Source organism: Rhinolophus hipposideros (genome assembly GCF_964194185.1).
Source record: "Rhinolophus hipposideros genome assembly, chromosome: 20".
Lineage (NCBI taxonomy): Eukaryota > Metazoa > Chordata > Mammalia > Chiroptera > Rhinolophidae > Rhinolophus > Rhinolophus hipposideros.
Window position 1 is genome coordinate 36623944 of NC_138066.1, and position 6309 is coordinate 36630252.

The window sequence follows — 6309 nt, forward strand, 5'->3', positions numbered from 1 at the left end:
CCCCTATGCCTGCTCAATTATAGATTATCTTTGGGGTCATGATGAATATTTGCATTTTCAAATTTAATATACCATTATATTTTATGATATATCATTAAAAAATTACAAGTTGTTGAAAACTGTTCAATTCATTTCTAGTCCATAACTCAGAAGGTTTTTGTTATTGTTGTTTTGGTTTTAGTTGAGATTTTAGTAAGTAGTACAGTAATTGTGCTATTTCTTAAACCAGAAACCAGCTAATAGTTTTTTCCATAAAATTAAAGCACCAAAAATGACTTATGTTCTACTTCTTTGTCTAATCACTGTAGGTAATATTGTAATAGCTACTAGATAGATAGATAGATAGATAGATAGATAGATAGATAGATAGATATAGATATGTATATATTTAAATCATTGTGAATTAAGGCCAAAAGAGCAGGTAGCATTTTCAAAAACAGGAGCAAGGACTCCAATAAGGAGTCCTTATTGGCTTCTTAGCTACAAACCATATTGAACCAACAGGAGCCAAAGGGCTATCAGACCAAATACCCTTCATAAGAACTGCATATCCTTAAGAGATCGCTAGCCAAACTGTCTAGGAAAACCATTGCCAAGTAGCTTTGTGGTAATTGTTTTACTGGGAAAAAAAATTATTTAAAGCCCACTTTATTTCACAACCTCAATTCTGGTTTTTCAAATTACAAATTAATCTAAAGAAATCCACAAAATTCTAAATAAAGTATTTCTTATCTACGAATTATTTCTTATCTAGATTTCTTATCTAGTATTTCTTATCTAGAATTATTACGGAATAATTCTAAGCCTGTGATTTAACAACCACTGAAGCCCAGAACACAGAAAATGATATGCACAACAGTTTGAATACCAAGCCCCATTCTGGGTGCACGGGAGATAAATCAATTTATTCTATTAATTGACAGTGGCTGGATTAGGGCATGACATAGGGCTTAATTCTCTCAAGGTATTTACCAAATTTAGGCTAGCAGTTAGGAAATGTTAGCATAAAAAGGAAAAACGTGACCTTGTTTTCTACAACTGAAAAGAAAAATGAAACAGCACCACAGACTTTCTGGATTTAACAAAACAGGAATTTATCAAACCCTTTACCAACAAGTCATAAGGCAAACAACTATTGTCTAAGGCAAACAACTATTGTCTAATGGGGAACTTAGTACTGTGAAGATCACTAAAAGAGTTTGTCCAAAGTCACAGTTCTCACTTATATACTTCAATCTAAAGTAACCACGGGCAAGTTGAGAAACACAAGTCACGACCACTAACCAAAGAGTTTCATTATGTCATTTCATAAAACTCCTTTTTAAATTAAGACTTGTACTTCACATCCACGCTCCAGTGGATTTACCATAAGGGTGAGGGTGGAGGGGCAAAGGTGAGGAGAGGGATGAAAACCAAGTGCATCCAATAATCCAGAACAGAGCGCTCTAAAGAAAATTTCTATTCCATTTTGCAACGTGCCATGCGAGTTTTCTTTGGGTGTTGGTCATATACCTTAGGAAATACCTGTATGTTAAGAAATATCTATGTCTTAAATTAAGCATACTTATATTTTATCTGTTACCTACACTAAGCTCCTTTTTGCTGTCAGGAAAGGCCCAGTGACACAAAGTATAAAGTAACAGAAATATACTTGCCCCAATTTCTATAGAAACCAGTCCTTTCAAGAAGTCATTTTTAAAAGATTACAAAGTAATAACATTTACTGTGGAAATTTTGAAAAAGAAAAAAGAAAAAAGAACCCAAATGATAAAGTCACCCATATCCTACCATCCCGCGACCTAGAATTACACTTGACATAGTGGTCTAATTCCTTTTAATTTATCTCAAAAATGTGTATACATTTTTTGCTTTTTGGGAAAGTTGGGATCACAGTATTTATATTTCCAAGCTCCAATTTATTTATTCTCATCATACCACATTCCAAAACTAATAGGTAGCTGCAAACTCAAAGTAAATTAGAAAGGAGAAAAATTAAAAGACAATTACTGCTAGACAAAGACACTCAACCTTCATGAAAATTTACTGTAGGATTAAAGGTGTAATGAATGACAGGGAGTCCACATTTAAATATTATAGCTTTAACTATTTAACCATTGATAACTTAACCATTCATAATTACTCTAGATATTAAGACTTTGAAATTTCAAATTAAAAAAGATAACTCAAACTAAGTACACTTATATAGTAAACATAATTTCATTGCTTACAAATCCAAATACTACCTTTATGATGTTTAAGAATAGATGTTTACCTTTATAATAAGAAGTCTGTATATAAATCTAGTTTTGATTTCCTAGAAAGAAAAAATACTAATACTTGGGTTCACAAACTGAATATATTTATTGTAATACTCAAATATATTCAATTAAAAAAATAGGATTTGCTTTAAAGTCAGAAATCAACTCTTCCTTGCAAAAATGGACATTGAGAATAAGAGAACTTGAATTATAGTTCCCTATTAATGTGGTAAAATTGAATATCTGAAAGAAGTAGTAAATTACTTGGGAGTAGAGCTCGGAGAAGTGAGGGAAAGAAGAATTTTTATTGACACTCTGGAGCATTCTTAACCCAAAAAAGTGTATTTAACTATCCGTCATCCTTCTTATCTCACTTTAATTCAAGAAATAAAGCATCTTGTGCCAAACACATTATTTTTTCCATTCCAAATCTGATCACTAGTCCTACCTTTGCATAGTTATCTAATATATACCCACAAACAGAGAGAATAAAATGTACTAGATTTACAGCTAACTTTAGGAGGCGGAGACTACCAGGAATGTGAACAGCAAAAGGGAAAGAAAACCTCGTACTCTGATCCATGAAGGACAGCCAGAATTTTAAAAACAAAACCAAAAGAACTACCCAAAATGTAGTGTTCACCCCACTGTCTTTGAGAAAATGATTCTGAGACTATGAATTACGAAGTCCTCTTAATATTTCAAATCTAATAGTGTTAAGGAATTAAAAAAAAATTTGATGGATTCTCCATACTTCTTTTGGGATAGGCACTATATTTAATCACAGATATTTCAGATCAAAGGAGCAAGAGCCTTTTACAAACATAATTCCCTCTAAATTAAAAGTAACACAGTAGACATAACTTCATCAATTACTAAGCAGGCAGTTTATGGTTAAAACTGCCTGAGAACAGGTCTGACTCTAGATAAAAACCACAGAACAGATTAAATTTGTGCGTCACATGGCCTCCTCACTTAGTGACACTTCCACTCCCCAATCAGACACACTCCTCCAGTGTGGTGTGAGGCCAAGGGCAGGAGAGACCTTATGCTGGCTGGGCCTGCGTGTAAACCCTGCCTGCCATTTGTCAGCTATTTGTTTGGGGGCCATTACTTGACTACTGAACAGTCTTTTGTTTCAGTAAAATGGGGAAGTACCCCTCTTTTGAAGGATTGTTGTAAAAGTTAAAAATAACAATGGATATACAACATCCTTTCTATATGGTCAAGGTGCTGGGTGCACCTTACTATTGCACTGTATTGTTCTGTCCCCCTGTGGAATCACTGTCATCAGCATTGCTTATGCTAAAATCCATTTCCTCATTGTTCTGGGAAACAGATTCATTCTTCCTATTAGTCATGTTAAATGATAAAGTCAGCTTTCTCTGCTACCATGTTTCCCCGAGAGTAAGACCTACCCCGAAAATAAGCCCCAGTTAAGATATCAGCCAGACGGACGCATGTAGTATGTTATGACGATGTTCCAGAAGAAGATGACGTGACTGTATCTGAATAAATGTAGATGGTTGTACATGAAAAAAATAAGACATCCCCAGAAAATAAGCCCTAATGGAGCAAAAATTAATATAAGACCGGTCATATTTTCAGGGAAACACAGTATGTAAAACTCTGCATTGTTAGGGGCCTTTATATCACATACTAAGGAAGGAAGTTAGTAATGCTTTGGCATGTAAGGGGGCAAGGGGAGTGCAGGAAGGGCGGGTGGTGTTCTGATCAAGTATCTCCATACATGGTTCACCTATGGATAGCGCCAGGTCCTAAAAAGACTAAAAGTGAAAACACTAAGTGATATCCAAACGGAAGAAAAAGATAAAAAAAATAAACTTGGATTAAAAGGATTCCAAACAACTAACGGCTGTTACTAATATTTATATAGCACTGTGTGCCAGACGCTGTTTTAATTAAAGCACTTGACAGATTTATTAACTCTTTTCATCCTCACAACAACCTTGTGAGACAGACGCTATTTTTATCCACATTTTACAGAGGGGGGAAACTGAGGCACAGTAGTCTGTTTTCAGAGTTCCTCCTCTTAACCACTATGCTGGAGTGAGAGTTTTCATTGATCTTTCAGTATCCCAAGAGTCAACCATGATACCCAGTCAATGTGACCTGATGGTATTTTAACAGACATATATAGTGGTCCCATTAAAAGATCTATCAATCCTGTCGTAACTGGCCCACATCTAGAATGATGCTGTAATTATACCACAATTTAAATGACACACTAAAAAACAAACACATTCAGGGTGTGAGGTGTCCAAAAACGAACATTTTGCCCAATAAGAAGACTTGGGGAGAGGCAAGTGGGGTTAGGAGAGAAAAAGCTAAATTAGGGAAGAGTGGCTCTTCAAATACCTGGAGGTCTGTACATGAAAGGGTAAATCCCCACAACATCTACTCCCAAATTCTGCCCTCTTCAGTGATTCCCTCTGTATGCAGAGGTTCCCCACCCTGGCCCCAGATTAGAATTATAAGGGCAGATACTTTTTTTCAATAAATATATACATAGAGACGCCTGGGAAACAAACCAGATGCCAAATCGGAATCACTGAGGGTGAAAACCAGGTTTTGATATTTAAAAGCTCCTCAGATGATGCTAATGTGTGGCCAGACTGAGAACCTCAGAGTAAGAGCAGATGTCAGGGATCAACTCTGGACGCACAACGCATGTCAGAATCACCTAAGGGGCTCTGAGAAGCCAGGTGCTGGTTCTCACCCCAGATGGACTGAATTATAACCTCCATTGGGTGGGGCCCCGGACGTTGTCATGAAGCAGAAAACACTGTAGAAACTGCATAAAGAGACTATGGCGTGAGATGAGGTTAGAGAAGGTTCCTGTGTAAGCCACACCAAGAAACAGGGCAATGGGGGAGGTCTGAAAAATTTTAAGCAGACAAACGACAATTTGATTTATGTTTCAGGAAGATCCCTCAGACTGCAATAATCAAGGTGAGAGGTGGCAGTGGCCCGAACTTGGGTGGAGGCCTCGGACATATTTTGAGGGGACATCTTCCAGAGACATTACAGAGGGAGGTATTACATACAGGGCTTAGGGACTGGTTCAAGGGCAAAGGCGACTCAGAGAAAGGGAGGAGGAGTAAGGGACAACCTCCCAGGCCCCTGTTGTGTTTGGTGTTCAAATGGAGGTTCAAATGCTCGCCCTGGGAAATGTCACAGCAGTAATTCTGATACTGAGACAACAACTGGACTGGCTGGCCTCTAAAGACTATTCAGCCTATAAATTACGATCAGGTTCCATTCCCCCAAGACATTTAGGTTACTACAATCCAAGAATAAACGCTTCAGTAAAAGTAGTAAATTGATATTTCACCAAAAAAGGTCCAGGGTTGGTACTCCAGCTGACTGATAAACTCCAAAGAAAATCGGCCAGAAATCTGAGCCAAAATGCACCTGGGCCACGACAAGAGCTTTGAGCTGTCCCCCAACCTCTGCTTGCCTCCTGCCAGTCAGTTTCCACCCTGCAGAGAAGACCTTTCCAAGACAGAGACTTGATCTTGCTACCCACCCCGCTTAAAACCCCACTGATGACCTTGCGTTGTTCTTAGGCTGAAAAACAAAATAGGAACAAGAATGTTATGTTGTGTTTAGAGCATGGATCTTGAAGCCACCGGACCCAGACTTGAATCCTGGCTCCACCACTTAGATGTGTGTGAGCTACTGCCAGTTATTTCACCTCTTGGTGCCTCAGTTTCCTCATCTGTAAAAAGGGGACAACACAGGATTCACAGGGTCATTGTTAGAACTAAGGGATTAATGTACACGAAGCACTGAGGACACAGCCGGCCACAGCGTGTAAGTGTTGGTAAGTGTTATTAATGGGACCGACGGATGGCTTGGCAGGCTAGCCCTGCCTTTCTTGCCTCGGCTGGCACCAGCCTGCTGGCTGAGCTCCTGCCACTCACTCTGTTCTCCTTTCAGCTGCTTGAAAACACCAGGGCCTCCCTCCAAAGGCTTGCCTTATGTCACCATCACCATTGCTTGGACCAAGCACTGTGACTCAATAACT

The 6309-nt window shown here is 38.3% G+C and overlaps 1 protein-coding gene across 4 annotated transcripts in view; it reads right to left on the reverse strand.

The window, feature by feature from the left end:
• STAT3 (signal transducer and activator of transcription 3) overlaps positions 1 to 6309 on the reverse strand; it is a 51982-nt gene that overhangs the window by 25899 nt on the left and 19774 nt on the right. The window lies entirely within an intron of this gene.